The sequence below is a fragment of the Aythya ferina genome (genome assembly GCF_964211825.1).
Source record: "Aythya ferina genome assembly, chromosome: 2".
NCBI lineage: Eukaryota > Metazoa > Chordata > Aves > Anseriformes > Anatidae > Aythya > Aythya ferina.
The window spans coordinates 117,775,892-117,799,080 of record NC_140297.1 but is presented as its reverse complement, the minus strand read 5'-3'; the positions used below and the strand labels follow the sequence as shown (position 1 = coordinate 117,799,080).

General features: G+C 35.0%; 1 long non-coding RNA gene across 1 annotated transcript; it reads left to right on the top strand.

The window, feature by feature from the left end:
- Positions 1–13,032: 13,032 nt before the first annotated feature.
- Positions 13,033–20,095, top strand: LOC311432267. Its single transcript, XR_014689928.1, has 3 exons — positions 13,033–13,079; positions 17,283–17,352; positions 19,517–20,095. It is a non-coding gene; the product is annotated as an uncharacterized lncRNA (long non-coding RNA).
- Positions 20,096–23,189: the final 3,094 nt, after the last annotated feature.

Below are 23,189 nucleotides of genomic sequence, written 5' to 3'. Positions count from 1 at the left end.
CTGTTTGTTTATGTTCCAAGGAGCCTCTATTACTGTAAAAAAATAAAAAAAGCTATAATTTGTTTATGTCTTACACAGTTTCCCATCTTATAAAAATGAGGCATTTAACTTCTATCACATTGATTTAGGCCTAATTATATCCACCTTGACTGGTAATTGCTCTTTTCCCTTTTGTTTCATACCCTGTTCCAAGCTCTCAACACGTCCAGAAAACAAAATAGGGGCTTATGAGAAAGTGTCATTTTCTCCTAGAGGGCTAATCTCTCTACAAACCATATTTTCTCAGGAGTAACATCATGGAATTCAATGAAATTGCAGCAGTGCCTCATTTGGACCCAGAAGTCAATTAAACCACTCTTACATAGATCTCCTTCTGCTTTCCTTCCTCATACACCTCTTATTGCTGAAAGCACACTACTAACCTGATTCCAATTACCCTTGTTGTACCTACTTCTTGATGTAGTTAGGTTAATAACTAAATAGCAAGAAGAAGGGAGGATGTGAAAGGAACAATACTACTTGTCCTGTGATCACCATAGTACTGGAGATGCTGGCTGTGATTTTCAGGATGAACATGGACAGAACATTTCCTTCTTCTTAAATCCTGTTTGACAAGGGCAACGGGAGGAAGTGACAAAAATCAGTGAAGGTCTGTGTGGAGAAATGCAGTTCTAGTTGATGAAATCGTGCAGCTGCACAGAAATGCCCAGATCCTCAGAACTATATACATTTCCTTTTAAAATATCATCTTGTTTTTGTGGCCTAGGTTAAGTTAGGCACAAGGCAATATAAAATTAAAGGGTTAATTTCTTTAAAATAAACAAACAAAAAAAAATCACCCACATCAAATCAAATGAAAGTAAACCCTAAGTAATCCATGCTTCTATATTTTACAGCAATAAAACAGATTTCAGAGCTCATAAAAGCAAACAACCCATGTTACTGAGAAAAAGATTGATGGATAGGAAGAGATTTCAGCAAAAATGCTTCCATTGCAAACATTACCCTAAATTCTTTTCCCACAGCAAAGCAATTAAATTTGGAAAAAAGTAACCTGCTGTATGCTCTGTTTTTTACAAAATCGTTCACTGGTATTCAACCAGTCTCCCCACATTGTGTTTGACCCACTAAAATCCCTTATTAAGTATATAAAATCCAGCTCCCTTTGTTCTTTTAATACTGCTGCAGCCACTCAGAAGTCATTCCTGTATGATAATGGGGTTAATTCTTCAGTGTAAGCACTAGATGAGAGTTTGACTCTGATATTGCCACCCTGAAGGCAAGTAACATTAGGCCTGTTTTCAGAGGTCTTCAAACACTTGCTTAGAATTGCCTGCGGACCTTGTGCAAAACAGATCTTCGAAGCACGGTTCTTGTCTGAGGATGAAAGTGGACAATGTTATACATAATTAAAGAGAAGGTCAAAAATATTTAAATATTTGTTTTTAATGGGAAAATATTACTTGGATATATATTTTTTTTCTCTACAAAGAAACCCTTAGATCATGTGCTGAAGGTGATACTTTCAAAATTTACACAAGATTGGGACAAGATTCAAACTACAGTGAAAATTACTAGTTATAATTGGCTTATGTAACATCATTCTTACCTGAAAATAATAACAACATTGCAAGAAATAGATCCATTTGAAATTCCACTGGTATTTTGTCTGCTAGGTACTGGTTTTATCTGAATTCTGTCACCTCAGCAACATCTAATGTATAAGCTTCTTCCTTTGCACTTTGCAGCTGAGAGAATTCTTAGGTACTTCAAACTCTACAGACTTGCTTTTATTCACTTAAAACTGGAACATACAAACAACAGGAAAGAGAAGCGACATTTCTTCAACTGCACTTTTTTTTTCTTTTTTTCTTTTTTTCTGGCTGTAAACTTACTGTCACCTGGAGGAGCTGAATTTTGAATACATGTTCATATTAAAGGAAGAGAAAAGTGATGGTGGTTTTGCATTAATTAGGAAGACCATTGTAATGCAGCAATAAATCCCAATAATATGTCTGGGGTGGACGAGTATTATGACTTATGATGAAGAAGTAAATTGGAAGGAAATGTTCCTGTGGGAGATTCAGACCTGTTGTTTTTTTTAACCTAAGTTCTGTATTTGAACTTGCTCGGACATGTTTTTGGCATGGATTATTAGGCATGATATGGAATTGGGAGAGAAAAAAAAAAAAAAAAGATATTTATGTCTTTTCCTCTTTGTCTTTAAATTAAAGGGTCTAGATAACTGATGTAGACACCAGTGTAGTCATATAGCATTGATAGACAATGGCAGGTGCTGGAAGTGACATCACCAGCTTGTGATTTTGGCTCCACTTCAGTTATTTAACATCTGAATAAGTGTTATTGTGGCACAAACCAAAGGGACTAAAAGCGACCTAAGATGGGACTAAGTGGCTGCTATAAAAAATTGTAAAGCAGAACTTGACTCTCAGTTGCTTGATGGCCTGTGCCACATCACATCAGGCACTGACACAAACAGAATCACAGAATCACAGAATTTCTAGGTTGGAAGAGACCTCAAGATCATCGAGTCCAACCTCTGACCTAACACTAACAAGTCCTCCACTAAACCATATCACTAAGCTCTACATCTAAACGTCTTTTAAAGACCTCCAGGGATGGTGACTCAACCACTTCCCTGGGCAGCCTGTTCCAGTGCCTAACAACCCTTTCGGTAAAGAAGTTCCAACCTAAAACTCCCCTGGCGCAACTTTCGCCCATTCCCCCTCGTCCTGTCACCAGGCATGTGGGAGAACAGACCAACCCCCACCTCACTACAGCCTCCTTTAAGGTACTTGTAGAGAGCGATAAGGTCGCCCCTGAGCCTCCTCTTCTCCAGGCTGAACAAGCCCAGCTCCCTCAGCCACTCCTCATAAGACTTGCTCTCCAGACCCCTCACCAGCTTCGTTGCCCTTCTCTGGACTCGCTCAAGCACCTCGATGTCCTTCTTGTAGCCAGGGGCCCAAAACTGAACACAGCACTCGAGGTGCGGCCTCACCAGAGCTGAGTACAGGGGGACAATCACTTCCCTAGCCCTGCTGGCCACACTGCTTCTGATACGAGCCAGGATGGTGTTGGCCTTCTTGGCCACCTGAGCACACTGCTGGCTCATATTCAGCCTACTGTCAACCATCACTCCCAGGTCCTTCTCTGCCAGGCAGCTTTCCAACCAAATAGAAGTGTTAGTCTGATAAACTGCTGTGTTACAATGTGGTTGATCAAAAGTTAAAGGGAATAAGAAAAGGGAAAAAGGTAGCAATGTTGCTGCCCTGACTCCTCATGTCAAACGCCCTTCTAGTATTTGGGCAGTTTGTCATTCTTAATGCAAGACTGCTGAATTAACATAAAAACAAAGTGGCCAGAATAAAACGATGAAACAAATCTTATAGCTCTTTGTATATTTTGTCATGGTGGGAAATACGGGACTAGCAGCTCAATAATGCTATAAGAACTATTTGCTCCCTGTGTGAATACTGACAATGAGATAGCTATATTTGCTTCTTGGTTGTTCCTCCAACAACCTTTTTGAATGTATGAAGAGTCACATGCAATCCCTCAGAATCAAGATTGTCTCTATCACTTCTGGTTCATTCTGTAGTGGATATGATGAAAAACATGTGAAGATGCCATTTTACCCCTTCCACTCTAACAGGGTGTGACTTATACTTAAGTACTACTTATGTCCTTTGAATAAACTTGGCTCACTGAATATGTAAATTAAACCTATATTTAAATTAAATTGTTAGATTCAGTAAACAGCACTATAACTACATGCATACACACATCCTCTTTTAAGCTGCTCTAGGCAGGGACCTGCAGTTTGGAGAACATTCTTTATTTACTTTAAACAAATCACATCATGATTCCAAATACCTACCACAGGAGATGTTTCTGGAAGAATGCTTTTTACCTTCAAAGATGTCTCAGGATGTTTTATCTTTAAAAAGAGCCTTCTGTTATCTTTACACAAAGAGCAAGTCTCAAGCATTTTGCTTCTTTTCAAAGTAGCACTGTTTTAAATAATGAAGAGTTGCCAGGAGGAATGGCACAGGCTTATTTGTGGTAGTGTATTTGTCTGTCTGATCATTATTTCTGCTCCTTGGCCATCTCCAACCCGACAGGTAAAAGTAAATCCTCAGGGCTTAAAACCTTCCAACAACAAGTTATTTTATCCAGACACCTGTCAACAGCATTTTTTTCTCCATATTCTGTTCTGTACATGGCTTTTATTTTATTTTATTTTATTTTATTTTATTTTATTTTATTTTATTTATTTTATTTTATTTTATTTTATTTTATTTTATTATTTTATTTTATTTTATTTTATTTTATTTTATTTTATTTTATTTTATTTATTTTATTTTATTTTATTTTATTTTATTTTATTTTATTTTATTTTATTTTTTTAATAAAACCAGACCAAGCTACTGACATCCAGTGACTCTCTTTCAGTCTCTCTTTGACTCTAATTTCTGTGAATATAACTTGATACTCTACAGATAGGACTTGAAAAATATATATTAAAAAAGCACATTCTTCTTAAGAAAGAAGAGGAAAAGGACTACCACAGGAGTAAAATGGATACTACTTTTATTTATTTTATCCTTCAAAATACTGTGGCAGTATAAAAGGAAAGAACATATGCGTCACTGATAAGCAGTAATAAAAAACAAATCATAGATAAACACTATGTGTAATAATGTCATTTCTACATATCCTGAACCTGATCTGCAGCTGGTACAAGTAAGAATAGTTCAACTGAAATCAACATATAATTTTATTTCCTGGCAGAGATAGCACATTTCATGAATCAGTGGTAGATTTTATATATTTTGATAAAGACTTGCCATTTTACAACTTTTAATGCTATCATATTTGTACCCATTACACGCCCATATATGTCCATTGTGTGGGCATTAAAATATTGAAACTGGAGGAACATGTTCTGCAGATCTGACCTATTGGTTGAGACTCTAACACTTTCCCAGGAATTTACGCCTTGTGCCTAGGATTCTCACACAGCAGAGTTAATAGGCTTAAAGCACATTTTAATACGTATTAGAAAGAGACGGTCATGATCTATATTAAAAAATCTTCTTGTGTACCTGATATAGTTGCTTTGTGTGATGATTTCTTAAAATGGAAAGTTCTTATAAAAATGCTCCTTCTTTGTCCATCTTTCATTGGCAAAACTAATGAGAATAGAAGGGAGAAAATAGTTTAAGTGGATAAATAGTCCACATCATGTTGAGAATGGGAGAGACGTGGGGAGACCCCATGTTGGTAAATTACTCTGAGGGACTTCCACATCTCCTGTTCAGAGCCCTAGCAGGGAATCTTCGATTCAGGTTCCTTCTTTCTCTACATCGTTTGTTAATAATTTGTTTTTATTTTAGAGGAAATGAGGAAAGTTCAAAACATGAGCCAAATTTAGGTTTTCTGTTCGAGTACTGAACAGAAAGTACTGAATTTGCTTCAGGGGTGCAAAACTGCAAAGGATCTTCTATCAGTAATTGCTTCACTACCACAGAACACTTTCAAATATTATATACTTCTTAAGCCAGTAAATTTGCCTTTCATTTGGATTCAGGAGATGTTCTGTGAGATTATTGATAAATATCATTTGATTTTCTCATAATCTAGGAGGCTTGCAAGTATGTTTTCTTTAAAGTTAACCTTTCTATGCTGTCACAAAACTCTGAAGATTTCAAAATTCAGTGAGCCTGTCACACAATATGTGACATAACATGAATTTAATTCTGTAAATTATTTTCACTTTTCAAATATTTAATCTCAATATACTTGGAATAATTTTCTTTGTAATTATTTCCCATCAGGTGACATTTCCTTAAAATTTGCTGGTAAGTGGCACAGAAAACTCATTAATTTAAGTATCCTAAACATATTCTACATCCATCAAGTGATGATATATATTAAGTGGAGCATTAATTTTTTTTGGAATAGTTAAAATATTAATATTAATTAATGAGTAAAGTGATTTATAGTTGAGAGTGTATAATACTTATTTATGTTACCAGATTTCCTTGCCTATGGCAGAGGGATTGGAACTAGATGATCTTTAAGGTCCTTTCCTACCTGAGACATTCTATGATTCTATGATTTGATTTAATAAAAAAAAGTCTTGGCTTCTTACAAGTAAAGTAGGGCAGTTAGATATATATTAAAAATAAAGGTCAATTTTCAACAGAGATATGGAAGGTAGAATTTCTCAGCTGATATAAATAGTTCAAAATTATTGATGATTATTCAGGCAATAAATTCTGGAAATGCACAAAGACACAAAACTTTCAGAAGTAAATTCACAAACTGATATTAATTTTAAAGTTTTTCTAGAAGTAGCACAGGTTGTATATTGCTACGCTCTATTCTTTATTCTCTAGCTTTAATGTTTTTGTTACCCAGGTGAAAGAAGAAATATTTTCCTAGAGTCAAGCCACTGCCTATAATAACTACTATGAATCAAAAAGGTAAAGGGATAACATGCTGAACGCTATTTACCTTAAAAGTGTACTTTGTGAGATCAGCATTGACTATTACAATTCATGACTAAGCAGAATATAAATTTACAGTAGTGAAATTGAAACTTCATAATCTGGATGGTTGGTAATATTTCTTTGTAAAGCAGAAAAAAATACAGAAGATTTATATTTTGAAGGAAAGGAAAGGAAAGGAAAGGAAAGGAAAGGAAAGGAAAGGAAAGGAAAGGAAAGGAAAGGAAAGGAAAGGAAAGGAAAGGAAAGGAAAGGAAAGGAAAGGAAAGGAAAGGAAAGGAAAGGAAAGGAAAGGAAAGGAAAGGAGAAAGGAAAGGAAAGGGGAGAGGGGAAAGGGGAAAGGGGAAAGGGGAAAGGGAAAAGGGAAAAGGAAAAAGGGAAAGGGGAACCCAAGCTCCCATTGTACACTTTAATTCTTTTATTACTGTAGCAAAAGAGTAATGTTTCATAGAAATATCACACTTGTGTCCCAATAAGGAAATTACCACCTAATAAGCATTCTAGTGATTTCAGAAAGTACATCAGGAAAAAAAAAATGGTGTTTCCCTTTCTGTCTGGGTCAGATGAAAGTTGTGCACATTAATCTGTCAATTCACAAAAAATCATTCCAGATCTCACCTACTTAAGCTTTCTTAAAGTGTCACCTTCATGGCTGTCTGTTTTAAAGCTTCAGATTTTGTGCTGGGAAATAAAAATGCTCAGAGCTTGTGAATAAGTAAATAAACAAAAGAAAGAAAGAGAATTCTGTCCCTGTCTGTCTCCTAAGGTATCTCCTAAGGAGAATTCTGTCTCCTAAGGTATCTCCTAAGATACCTTAGGAGATCTGAGGGCTGTTTTTTTAGAATTTTGAGTTGCAGATTTGTTTGTTTATTTGTTTTTGCTAATAAGAACATGTTTCCTCATGTAGACTTAAAAAATATTTGTACTTTTATGTGTCCTGGAAAATTCTAGCAAATAAATCCTGTGCTTGGAAATGATTAGTCATCTTTCTACAACTACTATTCAAAAGAGTGTGTGATAAGGACTTGTTCTTAAAAATCATTTCAAGCTGGAGGTATATTGGCATGTCAGCAAATATTCTGATACAAATCTTATTAAAGAAATTATAAATGTTCCTTTCTTTGAATCAGATTTGCAACTGATTTATACCAGGTACAGATATTTTATCACTTTTATAAATTTCCCTTTACTATTATTATTGTTGTGATAGATCACATCATCTGACATAATCTTGATTATGTCAGACAAAGCTGACCACCTCAGTACATTGATGTAGGGCATTTCATCTTTAATTGTAGACTTTTTTTTTTTTTTTTTTTTTTTTTTTTTTTGTGAGGCTGCTGAAATTTCTTACCCCAACAGCATAACAGTTAGGTGTTTTCTTACCCCAACTGAAAATAGTTAGGTGTTTGGCAAGAAATCATGTGTAATGGACTTTTTCTTAAATTAAATTACTTTATTTTTTCTTGGCTTCTATGAAGATATTGCAGTTTTTATGAAAATATTCAGCTCCTCAGCTCCTCAGCTATCTTGACAGATTATGTAACCAGATCTCCTGAATATAATGTTTTGTTCTTTAGAAAGAGGAGTCATTTACAACCAAAGATTTTTGAATCACCATAATTCTAATGTCCTTCATATAAAACTTGTAGGAAAGGTCTAGGGATCCAATGCTTACAAGCTGTTTCAAGCCTGCCTTCCTGCATGATGGTTTCTGAAATTCATAATCACTGGATTTCCATGCCATTTTAACTGGGAGGGTGACAGTGACTGAATGTGGACTGATGTCAGCCCCCATTAAATGGTTACCTGGGAAGAAGAGTGTCCCTGTGAAAATGAGATGACAGTTGAGTTTTCCTCCAGAGTGCTAGAATTATTACTCCATTCAGAGTCACTGAGTGTGCAATGTGTAGGTACTGAAAGAATTCACTGTAGCGTGGTACATAGTACATGAAGCTGCAAATAGGGTCATTCTTCTGTTCAGAGCCCCAGTGCCCAGAGTAATTAACTTCACATGCCATGGCTGAATGCTGAGGCTGAGTTCAAGTGAAGTGGTGAGGAGCCCAGCCTTGAAGGGCATGGTTGCTTGAGTTCTTTATTACAAATACAATGAAAAAAGTAATAGTTTTTGCTATACAGTGTTGCAGTGCTTCTGCTCAGGAAATGAATTTTTATGTATTTTGTATCTTATGAATTCTGCATATTGTATTCCCTAGAGTTTAGTGTAAAAAACACATTTTATATTGCTAAGTAATATGACTAATTGCACAAACAAAACAAACCTGCCTCGTACGTTATGAAGCTGAAATGTCAGGATCCATCAGGAGGAAGTCCCCAGGAATCAGTGCCTATGTCATTTTAAATAGTCTTTATACAGCATTATCTTAGGGCAAACACAATGTTTTAGCCAATTGGTGTTTTAAGATTAATGAGAATAAAGGCTATTTGGGTTTAACTTTACTTTTGAACTATCCAAGACAAAAGACCTTCAGCACTACAGGTGAAAGACTTTCATGTAATAATTTGTGCATATCAATGTAAACAAAGTACAAATAAATAATAAATGCTGAGAACTCATTCATTTCTTTAAACAAATCAGCAAACCTCCTCCTATACCAAACCATTGGAATGCCTTGATTTTCTGGAGAAGTCTAGTCTAGTTAATACAATACCTTCCTTCCCCTCTCTTTCTAATTGTGGTACTGATTTCTATCTTCAGGTTTACATTAATTTACATTTATGTAAATTACATAAATGTAAAATACATTTACATTTTAATGTAAATTACATTTACATTATTTTATTATTATTTTTAATGGAGTCAGGAATAAATTACTTAGGTACACAGGGAAGACAGTCACCAGCAGCAGGCATTTCTTAATGTGTGCTTTCTTAAGGTGTGCTTTATTTCGCATCTCCTGATATTCATTCTGCTGTCTGCCTAAAGCAGGTTATCTCCATGTTCCCTTTCAATTTGTGCACCAATAATCTGTGGGTAGATTTTAAGTTTCATCTTGCTGCTGCCTGAACACAAGCTTCAGGAGAAGACAATTTAGAAATCTAGAGACTTAGCATTTTGTTAAACATCTCCCACACTCTTTCCCCATAATCTAGGGGTTGCACTTACCTACCAGAGAGGAGCACATGGGAAGGTGGGTGAGAAAAAAGAGAAGTTATGCAGACATCTTTAACAAACTTGATTGTTGTACACAGTTTTGTTGTGCTGCATATCTCCGATGGATTTCAGTGAATTGATACAATCAGCATGTAAGTAGGCATACCTTTTATTTAGTCTCCGAGGGGTGTTTCATATCAAAAGAAATAGAAGTAGCTCACAGCAGAAGTCGTCTACAGTGAGCAGTGAATGTGTGAGGGTTTGTCTTGCAGATTATCTTTATTACAGGCTTCAAACCTCTGGTTAGATGTCCTGATGAGTGTGATAATTGGGTAGCATCTTCCAGTATGGAAGGAATCTGTCTGCTCAATATTTTTACTATGGGGAAGCTATAGTTTTTGAGGTACTGTATTTGCAAAAATACTGGATGGAAACTGAGTAAATATTTTAAACAAATCATAAAAAGGCCTTTAAGAGGCCACAGTGTCCATCCTCTGCTCAAAGATAGAATAAACTGTATCTGTACTTTGTTTTCTAAAAATCCTTAATTCCTGTGGAGAACTAGTTCACATACTGTGAGTTATGATTAAAAAGCTGTGGTAAATTACTGAATGGTCTGTGTGTGCTGGGGAATTTAATTTGTAACCTACTGAAAAGCAACCTGGATCTATAAAACAGGTTGAAGGACGGAACTCATTATCCTTATTCAACCAGTAACCTCTTAAAAACTTTGAACACCAGAAATGTCAAGACAAATGTCTTTGAGGTTTCCAGGGAAGAGGGCTCAGTTGCAACTCACTTCAGTAACAGCAAAGTGACCCACAGCATTCTGGGTCTTTGCCCTGGGCTCAGTAAGCTGTTTAAAGTGGATGACTGAGAGTCTAAGCAAAATTCATGTCAGCTAGGATTGCTCCCCACATGGGGTAAGAGTGTGTAAGTGCCTTTCAGGAAAAAAAAAAAAAAAAAAAAAAAAGTAATGTAATGTCTTCCTCAAAACTTCTTATAAAATCCTTGAGTCATAAACTGTGATTGAAACCACTGGTTGAAACTCCTCGGCCTGCTTTTGTGAACTGTACACGTGGATTACAGAACTGCAGTCTGGACATAGCAGCTAACCTGCTCCTTTCATCCTCCTGGTATTAAAAAAAAATAAAAAAAATCTCATTTGTCCTGCAAATAGGATCAAGCCTTGATAAAGGTCTTGGGTAAGAAGTGGAAACAATAAGTTGCATTAGTTTGATGGGCAAAATATATCCAATAACCTAGCATCAAACGTAAAGCAAATTATTAAAAATAGAATCAAAATAACACAATAATATACAAGTGCTGTTCTGAAGACTGAAATATGATGCAGTGCTGGTCCTAGATAATCAGAAGATAGATAATCACAAAAACAACAATGAAACAAAACAAAACAAAACAGCAGTTTAATGGGTTTGAAAGGGAAAGGAGAGGAGAGAGAAAAGAAGTAAGTTAGTACTTCAGGACAAGTTTATAAGGAGCCTCACTGGTACAACCTTGTATAAATAAAACATGAACTTTATACTTTCTTTATTTTCACAATTATTTAAAACAACAACAACAACAACATGTGGTCTGCCTTTTCAATGCATTGGAGAGGAACAATTAAAATATCAGAGAAATCTCTATCGGTGCATTCATTCAAATATTACTGACCTTATTTTCTATTTACCTATTTATTGCTTGAGAGATACTTTGTGTAATTTACAAGATGCAAATTACTACTCCCTAGAACATCGGAGAAATATACTTCCCAAATCAGTTGGCAGCACCAAGCTGTTGCTGGTGAATGAATGAGCTCACTAAAGATATGAACAGTGATTTGAAATTCTCCGACAGGCAAGTATGTGAATTTAAGCCAAACTGCTGCTTCCTTGCCAGTCTGTTTTTTGTCTTTGGGATAAGTGGCAGCCTTACTGAGCAGCAATACAGATAGCACAATAATACCTAAAATGTTAGATACTTATTAGATTAGCTACAATAGGGGGAGGACTCTATCAACTCATGACTGCATTCATTAAATGACCTCTAAAATTATGGAGAGCTGAGAGAAAAGATTTTCAGCATACTAAGAGATGTCTCTCTATATTAATTTAAAGAAGGGAGAGCAGACATTGCATGTGGTGTCAGATTTGTAAATCTCAGAGGGTAACATATGATTTCATTATCTTGGATACATTCTTTATGGATGATAAAAGAGTTACCAACAGTACAATTTTCAACAGCTGAACTATGCCTAATGGCACAGATATGGTACAGTATGTCTTTTTATAATTTACAAAGTAGTGCTGAAAAAGCTCTGGACTAGTTGAGAGATTCTCACTTTGTGGTTCTATTGGTGGTTCTATTTAAGTCAAAGAAACTCCCTGTTCCAGGGCTTCTTTGCCTTTTTATAGGAAAGGACACCTTGAATTCAGCTGATTATCACGTTTGAATTTCAGTGATAATGGTCTGATTATTTATTAACATTTTTAGAAAGTTAATAATTTTATGATTCCCAATATAAAATTTCTTGTTGATATAATGGAAATGGGGTACTTTTATTTTAAAAATGAAAGATGGAAGACATTTATTATTTATTTTATGTAGTTTGTATCAAGGCATAACAAAATCTCACTGGATTAAATTCTGTAAATTTCCCAATACAAAATTTATTTGCAACACTAATTGCATTTCTGGGCTGTATTTTTTTTCACTAGGTTCATATTTTTTAAAAAGTTCATTTTATGCTTGCTCAGGTCTTTTCTACCTACTGGGAATCATAACATTTGTGATAGAGGTGCCAAGATTTAAAATAAAACAAAACAACAAAAAAAAAGAGAATTCATAAATTTAACAACTGAAACAACTACATTGGGAAAGCATGTTAATGACTCTTAAGAGACAATATTGTACATTTATGCTAATCAGCCAATTTGCTATTGCTTTCCTTAATGGTGAAAGGTGTTTTTAGTGCACAGAATTCTTCTCCATGACTGAAAAATTGAATATTAGGGTATTAACTCATGTCAGTGTTTCTCTGAAATTGGGACTGTATACTTATACTCAGGTTCACCCTCATATGAAACAAATAAATGATCATGCTGTTAAGTTACCACAAGACAGAATTTTAAAGGAATTTTCAAGAAGCATTTGTCATTGCTTTTATTTTTTATTTATTTATTTATTTTTATTTTTATTTTTTTATTTTTTATTCGTTTACTTTCTCTGGTGGAATTCCTATTATTCTGCTAATACCACATACATAGCTCTGAGGTTGAGTAACTAACCTGTTTGGAAACGTATGTTTGCACATCATAGTAACAGGTGGCAGTACTATGGCAAAGTGGCCTACAGCTACATAGGCCTGACACCTATGTGGTGCTCTGGTAAGGCTGGTATAAGCAGAGAAGCAAGCTCTTTGAAACCAGGTAATTGCATTCACAGATGTTTTGAAACATCTGAGTTACTGATGGTTTGAAAAAGACTCAGTTTGATGCTGAGCTCAAGTAAAGTGAGGGCATTGTCAGCTTTTTGACAGACTAGTGGTTGGTCTTTATGAGACTTGGCTTTCCACACCTTAACCCATGCTCAACTTTGACTGCAGTTTCAGATTGAATAGGTGCAATAACAAGAAAAGACATAGCCAGGACCTGTGGGTTATCTTGGCTATATTGACATTAGGCTGATGATGTGGTTGCTCCAAAAGAGAAGGGAGACTGTAAGGTGAATGTCTCTCAGAATGTGCTGTCTGTGCTGGAGGCAATTAAATGCCATAGACATTGCTGTTCTGGCACAGATTATCTGAAGTCATCCAATCCAAAGTAAAAAGCTTATATTTCATAGCTATCTTATTGCTGTCTCTGGCTGCTCCTTGCTGCTGCTCGCATCGAGATATAATTATCGTAATAAGGGGTTACTGCTTCAAATGACCATATAAAAGAGGTTATTAATGAGAGGAACAGGAGCAAAATGTAGCTCCTGTTTCCTCCTAAGAAAATTTTAAGACAAAATAAGATTATTTAACTGATTACACATTTAGAAAAGTCATTACACTTCTGAAAAGAAATGTTTATGAGTTTTACAAAAAAAAAAAAAAAAAGAACTATGTAAATACATTCATGGCAAATTGTGGGAAGTTATTTGTGTTAGAAAGTGATGATAAAAGTTTTACAATATGACTGCTACTTACTACATTGGTAATATGTCTTCTAGGCTTATGTAGCTCTTTGGAGAGCAAATGTGGTCATTATCTTAATGTGACTTGCTTTCAGCCATGACTAGCCTGTGACTTCCTGTGTTGAGTAAAGAAAACCATAAGCCAACAGCCCTTTCTCTATTTTCTGGAGTCACTGCACTAATGTTCTAGATGCTCTTGTTCTACAAGCATCTGAAGGCTCACTCTTGCATCCAGATATTTATCATTTATCTGATCAAGAGCTGGGACTCGTGAGAGGCAAAGTAATTTCAGCTTTTAGGAAAAGTAGTTACTATCTCACAGCAGTCAATGGGCTGGCAGCATTGTAAATGCTATACTCGTAGAAGGCATTTTGCTAGCCATACAGCATTATACAATTTTGCACTTACTTCAGTAATTTTTATTAGTTTAATAGACCATTGCATACAGTGCACTTGTTGTGACAGTTGTAAGTGCATGTTTTGCTTAGGTACCTGTCCTAAAATTTTAATGAAAACTGAAAAAATAATGGTTACTGTCTGGACTTAGTGGCATGCAGTAATTGTTGCCATTTAGTGTACAATGTAGTTTTACTGAAAAAAGAATGTTGGGCAGAAAGGAAAAGCAAGCATTTCAGGGCATTTTTTTTTTCCTCTCACTGTATAGATAGCAAGCTTTTAGGAGAAGGCAGATATAATTGTATAAATGTTGCTTCCATTAAAGAACAGCTGATAAGGCTAATACTTTTGAAACTGTGTAATAGGAGTTTGTAATATCTAAAAATAGTGATGCCTTTTAGAGGCTTTGTTCTTAACTCTTTGAATACTCTTGCTATTGGTGACAAATTTATTCTGGACAAATAGTTTAAAGATCTCTGGAAAAGAGATAGATAACTGAACTTTGTTTTGGACCAGATGACATTTTTCAAGCTGCTGCATGGGATATTCTAGGAGTCTGTTCAAGGAGGAAGAAGAAGGTCTGAAGAATAAAGATGTAAGGCAGTAGTGAGCATGTATATGATTATTCATTAAACAAATACTTTATCTTCTTGCAGTTACAGGTGTAATGATGTAAAGAGAATGATATCCTTACAGTGACGTTGAAAAGATTGGTTAAACATTGAGCTATTTGGAAACAAATCACTTCCTGTTTGGAAGCATCTGATATTTCTTCCACCTGACCAACAAAAATTTGTTGTAGACATAAATACATTTTTTTTTTTTTTCATGAGCCCAGTCAAAATTTGTACTACATTAAATTAGAAAATGCTCTTCTTAAAACCCAGTTTCAAATGCCCTACCTTTTAGGCAGGGAGGATTTTGATATGAATATACTTGTAACTCATTCTTCCATGTGTACATTCACATATAAATGTACATATGTATATCTAGAATAAATATTATACAAATGATACCTTGAGATCAAGGCTAGTGCCTTGACTATATGTCAGCATAACTCTGGTCAGCTTCTTTTGTCTAGTGGGACATGCTGTCCTGTTATGTAAGTTCTCCAATTGGTCCTATCTCCAAATCTTTGAATACTATCCAGTAGTGACTACCCTGAGCTGTAGTTAAAAATTGTTTTGTTATTCTCTTCCCTGGAGCAGATTACATCAAATGCAGTACTGTCTTGGCAGGGTTTTAACTAAAGAAGGTTCTTTTCTCATACTCATGCACAGGCACCAATAGTACAAACGTTGTTAATGGTTATGTATTCTTTTTTTTCATGTCGGCATATGAAAACGGGTTGAAGAAAGTGTCTTGAATAAGCAGAGGCAGATCTGCATAAAATGACCATGAATAGATAGTCAGTTTGGATATGGCATCAGAACTAGAGGAATGTGAAGATGCAAGTTAACCACAAGCTGTGGGACAGTAATAGACTACAACTATTGACACATATTTTAATCCCATGTTTGAGGTTTATCTACTCTACATGTTTTCTCGAGTCCTATTTTTTTCTTAATTGGGGGAGAGGGTAAATACTCATGTACTGTTTATTTAGGAGTTGCCATTCTTATTATTATGTGTTAAACAGCTATACACAACACTTCTGGTTTGAAAATATGCTGTTTACAATAAATATGCTAAACTATTTTCTGTAGCTAAATATGGACTGATATAATCCTTTGCAAAGAGACATGTGGCACCAGTGTGGCAAGGTTGGCACATTATAAAAAAGTCATTTTTTCCCTTTCTGGCAAGCTACTTATGCAAACTCACTACACTTTATGTTAGGGATATCATTTTGAGTTGCTTGTGCCACTGTTACAGATAACTGGAAGGAATAAACTGTGCATCTATCAACTATTTCTATAAATATCATACTTATCTTTCAAGATTATAAACTTAATTGTCCATTATGGTTACCTCTAAGAGTTAAAGATATTTAACCATAAGTGACAGTAAGCATTTGCAGCACTGTGATTCACAGTCTTTCTTCATATAGATTTGAAAAGTCTTATGTAATTAATTACACTGTACACTTTGTACAGCTGGTTGTCTAATGTTAGTTTGGAAAACTCATAAGGTAAGAACAATGAGTTGGGTATGCTAGTAATGTCACCTGTCAAAAAACAGTATAATAGTATTAATGTGAAAGCCAGAAGGCTCATAAAAAAGAAATGTATTTGTGTCTGTACATTTGAGAGGCTTAAAAAAAAAATCAAGACCTCAGCTGTTTGAAAAGGAATGTCATTTTTCTTTGTGAATGATGTGGTCCAGAGGAATTAATTAACTTGGCTAGCCCATTTCCAGTCCTAAAATGCTGTGAGGACTCCAAAAGCCCCAAACGTCTGTTAGCACAGGTGATCTTGAAGGCAAATTGTGAGAATGGTTTTTGCTTTCAGACAGTGTCATCCCGCTTTGACAAGATTCTGAGAAAAGAATTGGCTCATAGCATGCTGCACATCCTTACTGAGTCTGTCTGAGATTTAGTTAGCTTTGCCCATAGCAGCCCATATAGTACTGTCCTTTGTACTTGTAGCTAGAACAACCTTGTTATCAGACTGATGTTTTGTCTGTTGTTGTCTAGTGCTGGCACAACATCAAGACTCTCTTTACCCTCCCCATCCCCAAGTCAGCTGGGGGTGGGTAAGGAGAGGACACTGCAAGGACAGCTGACCTAAGCTGACCAAAATGGGATGTTCAATACTATATGATGTCATACTCTGCAACAAAAGCTTGGAAAGGGGTAGGAGAAGGGAGTCTCTCATTATGAAAACATTGTTAAACATCACTTGCTGATGGGAAGTGAAGGATAATTTAGAGAATAATTATTTTCCTTCTCTTTCTCTCTGCTTCCATGGGGCCTTTATTATTATTATTATTATTATTATTATTATTATTATTATTAATTATTTTCTGTTTCTTTTCTATTCAATTAAATTATTCTTATCTCAAACAGTGATTTTTTTTTTTTTTCTCGCATCATAATTTCTTTCCCCCTTTCCTTTGAGGAGTGGGAGTGAGAGACCTGTTGTGGTAGAGTTTAGCTGACCATGAGTGTGTAACCATCACAACATCCAAGTAAGTAGTTTAGTACCTGATAGGTAAGTTTTCCATAATATACACTGCCCAGCAGTATGTTCTACAACATGCATCCAGACAAGTTCATTTTTGTCTAGCATTTCATTATTTTATCTTTTTTTTTTACTATACAATTACAAAAACCAAACCAAAACAAAACAAAAAAAAACCACTATATGAAATAAGAACATCTCACAATGAATTGCAGGGCCATTATCACAATCCCTTAAGAATGTCTTGGAAAGATCAGTGTCTGGGGGAAGGCAGAGCCAGGAATAAGTTCCACAGCAAGGACCAGCTCCAAGGCATGGAGGAGACTGTGATGAAGACACCAACTTTCAGGAAAACCTACTCAGTGGGGAGTAAAGCCCTATCACTCCTCAGCTGAACAAGCTTCCAGAATAATGAATCTTTTCCTTGTCTTAAGATCAGATTGTCACAGAACAGCAAAAAGTGTTATAGGGACTGTTTAGCCTAGAAAAGAAGAAATTGAGAGGGGATCTTGTCAACCTATACAAATACCTGAAGGGACAATGTAAAGTGGATGGGGCCAAACTCTTCCCAGTGGTGGCCAGTGATAGGACAAGGGGTAATGGGTATAACTTGAACCACAAGAGGTTTCATCACCATATGAGGAAGAACTTTATGGTTTGGGTGACAAGAGCTTTGGACAGGCTGCCCAAAGAGGTTGTGGAGTCTCTTTCTTTTGAGATTTTCAGAACCTGCCAGGATGCAATCCTGTCCAACATGCTCTAGATGACCCTGCTTGAGCAGAGAGGTTGGACTAGATGAACTCTGGAGGTCCCTTCCAACCTGAACCATTCTGTGATTCTGTGATTTGTGCCTCAAGCTGCTCCGTGGCACATGCCTCCCATGTGTGGGCAGACATTTCGAAATAGAGATAGCTTTGCTCCTCAGACATATGGGAAATGTATATCTCACTGATAGTGAAAGGTTGCCAGGGAAAGAATGTGAGAAGCTAAAGCATTGATCAGATGGGCAATGCCCAGTCTACAGTAACTGTGGGCTATCTATCACAGTCCTACTTTTTCTGTGACATACATTCGCAGTTAATAATAAAATTGTTCTCATGAAGTGACACAAGCTCTTAAACACTAGAGAGACAGTTAGAACAGTTATTTTTTACTGCCTAAGAACACACTACATCATGGGAAACACAAGGTATACTGACCTTGTTTATATGTTTCCCATGGTAATTGTAATCTACTATGTTCTCATATCTAACATTACTCTTCAATTCAGCTAGCAAGAGATGGGTCTTGTGGTTTTGGTGGTAAAGGTTCGATAATCACTTGGGACCAGAGTCTGTCAGTAAATGTAGCCACAGATAAGTTGTAACTATTAGTGTCCAAGATCTGTTGTATTACTTACATATACAGGTTAAGCTGAATAAAACAGAGGAAGTGATGTAATAAAAGAATGTGTAAAAGGAGAAAGAAATTACTGTAAAGCTCAAAGTTACTCCAAAAGAAGTTAGTCTTTAGTTACCCTGAGATGCATTAGTATAACTGTTAAATGGGGAAATTTTTACTATATTTCTTAACAGCAATGAGTATTTTTTCATTATTATTATTTATTTATTTTTTTTAAATCAGGCCAGAAACATATTTCAACTTTTATTATTTATTTACTTATTTTAAAATACTAATGGAAATCATTCTGACCAAGAATTTACTGCAGGAAAAGAATATATAATAATTAAGTTCTTCACATTTATTTCTCATTTTAGTATTTTGTAGAGATGTATATTAAATTACTTCAGATGGGTAAATATAAAAGGAGATTGAATATATAATAATACAAGTGGAGAAGTAAGCAATATCACACAAAATCTTTCTAATGAAAAGTCTCTTATAATTACACCTGTAGATAAAATGAGCTTGAATTTTGTAATGGGTTTTGAAAATAAAAGACATGTTTTTCCAATAATTAAATAACAAAGGTTGTAATTTGAAATTAAATATGTATCCTCCTTTCAAATATAATAATATTGGACTTGTTTAATCCCAACCACACAATGAAGTAGATACTATCAAGAGTTTTAGAGACATGCCTAAGAACCTTGTAGCAGTCACTAACATTCTTTTTTTTCTCTTTTTTTTTTTTTTTGATCCTATCCACTCATGTGACAACTGGTGCTTAGAAGCCTGAGGATTAATATTACCAAAACAGTTATGTCAGTCTTAATTGTTGGGAAGTGTGGCTGTTCAGAGTCCTATTAATGCTCAGCCCTGGATAGTTCTATGATCTTGACCTCAGTGCCACACTTGTGGTGAAGACTTCTGCAGGTGAATTGTGTGGACATAAAGGATTTCCTTCCAACATTTTAAGAAGTGTTTTCTCTCCAGTTTCACTGTATGCTTCATTGCTGGTTTAGTGGACTGCTTTATGAAAAAAGACTACTAGAAATATTCCTCTCTCTCCTATACCTCATCTAAAGATATTATATATCATGAGCTTTCTTTTATTTTCTTTTTAGCTAAGTCTTTTCATTGAACCTATGTGGACATTTTTTGAAGTTGCTGACATTCTTGTTTTCTGCATTTGGAAACTGTTTAGTTACAATTTAATTTGTGAGAAGGGATGGAATCCTGTAATCTAGAGGAAGAAGAGACAATGGTATACAATTGATGTAAGAATAACTTGCACATTATGTACATGTAACTGTGCAAATATGTACATATTCAAATGCATTAAACTATTGTTTCTCCTTTGTGTATAATTTCACTATTTTGCTTTTCAGTAATTAGTACTTCAGCATTAATTTTGAATACATTCCTCTCAATGTATTCCTCTCCTTGCAATTAGAAGAAAATATCATTTCTCTATCCCTGGTAATTCCTTAATTGCATTCAATTCTGTGCATATTAAAGGTTTTTTTTTTTTTTTTTTTCCTTTTGTTTTTCTATGAACTATATTTGGAAGCTTATGACACAAAGTATGCAAAAAGCATGAAACGAAAGGGAATTTAATCAAGATTAACTACATATAAGACTGTAGGACTAGCTCTTTTCCTATGCTCTTCCTGCAAATAAACCGACACCCACCCTCACCCACACACCAACCAACAGAGAAATGAATAGATGTTAGAAAAAGTCTGAACTGTATAAAGGTTAAGTAGAAGTTCAGATGACTTATTTGAGGAATTGCCGATACTTTCTTATCAAAAAAGAAAAAAAAAAAGAAAGCATGTGATTTACTAATCAGTGCATGGTGCAGAAGAAAGGAACAACTACAGCTTGATCTTCCTGACTATAACATAACTTGAAGACAAGAATACTCTGTTATTCCAGATTTTCACTGTCATCCTCAGCTCATTAATACCTTTGTAGTATGGAGATGGTTATGAACTGGTTACTGTATTATGTCAGTTTAACAAAGCAGCAGCTGTAAACAAATTAGGAAAATTCAATGCTGCTTATCTGAATTCAAAACAAAAAATTAAATTGAATGTGAGCAATTTTAAGTTTGGTCATACATTAGATAAACAAGAATAAGAAAATATGTACAGCATTTGTAAATATGTGCAGTATTTTAAAACATTTTCCTTTATAGGAAATCAAATATTTGTTCTATTTAATAGCTATCTGTTTATTTTTGCACATGAAATAATTGCTCAGCACTTTGTCTTTATTAAACATTGGGTTTAGAAAAGATGAGTTTATATAAACAAGAACTCTGCATTGCCTATACCATGTTGAATTGTTTAAAAAGTAATTGTGCCTTCCTCATAACCTGGTGGTTTGTATTTTAGTTTTTAGAATATTTCCATACACATCTGCATGGCTATTTAATGCTATTAAAGTGTATTAATTAACTATTAAAATAGTTTGGCACAAGCCTTTATTCTTATTTTTATATAGTGTTTCATAAGAATCATGTTTTTTCCCTTCTGCCTCTTCCCAAAGTAGAGCCATCGAGACTGTGGATTATTGAAGAGTTCTTATACAATAGAGATGTCATATTTTGAAGCTATCTAGAGGAATAACTGGTACTTTGAAAGGTCACATTCAACTGAAAATAAAAATACATTCCATTTTACTGTTTTCAAATCTTCTTACAGTCTGGTGTGAGCTTACATACAGACAGAAGTAAGTAAATATGCCTTTCTTTTTCTTTACATATTTATCTGAGGTAAATACAGATTCATTTATGTGGGAAATATACCTTCCTTCCTAAGGACAAGCAGGCAGCCGAAGGTATTCTTGGAGAGGTGTGTTCACTTGAGTAATACAGCAAAATGTTGAAAGAGAAACACCATCTCTTGGGACAAATATTTCTCATGAAATACAAATATATTAACTTCTGCAGTCAGATTCATACACTTGCTGGAACTGCCAAGACATGTCAAACTGTTAGTGTAGTTCTGAAGATCATCTGTTGACTCCAACACTTCATTTTAGTAGGAAGTATCATTGCTGAGGGTTGGGTTCTGCATTCTTTTTTCAAGCAAAACTCCCTGTGGAGATTTTGCTTAGCAAAGTTATTAAGATATTATACAAAAGTACATGGTTAATTGCTTTTTTTTTTTTTTTTTCTTTTCTTTTTTTTTTTTTTTTTCTCTTAACAGAAAAGAATTGTAGATATACTGAAAAATGGACTACTACCAAAGAGAAAAGCATGACTCATAACGGTGCAACATTCTTTATTAATGGTCAAGAACTGAGTTCTGTGTTGATATCTTGGCCTCTTAACTTAATAAGCTCATTTGTTTCCAGTCTATACAAGCTCAAAATCATATAAATTGTAGATTGTACCTGTGATACAGAGGAGACCACTCTTTTCATGACTTACTCTGTCTCAGCGAGAAACTCTTAGAAGTAAAGGCAAATTCCTTTCCCAAAAAGTTTCTGAAATAAATGTTCCAAACACATTATGATTGCCAAACCTCATTTTCCTAAGAATGTAGGTAGACATCTTCTTTCAATCTAAATAAATCTAAGGTAAAGTGTTGCAATGGGAGTAGTAAAATATAAACTTTTACAACACTAAATTCTGTTGGTTAAAAAAATAAAATTTTATTACCTTAGAGACAGTATTTAACATATCAATTGGCCAAATTAATGCTTCATGATTTAGTCTTCAACTGCCAAAGCATTGTTTTTGATGGAGGGTTAACACAGAAACTGAGAGACGCAGAAGGAAGTTATTCATAGACAGAAGGTTTCAGAAACATTTCATGAACAGATCTTTTTGCAATATTTCAGGCTGTTATCTTCTAAGGTTATTCACAAGGTCTCATCTTAAAGCTTCTGAGCTCAGGCAATTACACAAGCAATTCATCTTTCATTACAAAAACACCCCTCAAAATCAAAAAAATGAAATAAAGGCAAGTGACTAGGCCTTGTAGCTATAGAAAAAACAAGAGCATCAGTCATAGAGATTCTTAAGTTTGAAGGTTATTACAATCATAATGTTCATTATTTACCTGGAAGAAAGCCTTCTGATACTTTTAGGAAGTCTCAGAACTGGGGGGATTTAAAGTTGATTACTGATCTTGAATCTAGGTGGCAACAGAATAGAATACCTAGGTAGTAATTCATATCATTTTCACAGCCCACCCAATTGGGTGGAAAGTAGCTGACAATTCTGATGGAGTACCACTATTATTGGTCAACTCTGGATGTTATCTAGAAAATGCTGAATATGGATCTGATTCCTAGTCTGATTACAAATCTAATTGACAATACAAAAGACTCCTTGCTTAGCCCAACATTTTTGTTTAACCTACAAGTGAAATTTTTACCACCTGTTAAGTCTGAGAATGTTCAAAGAGTTCTGAAGGTAGAAAAAAATGAAAAGAGGGAAAAAAAAAA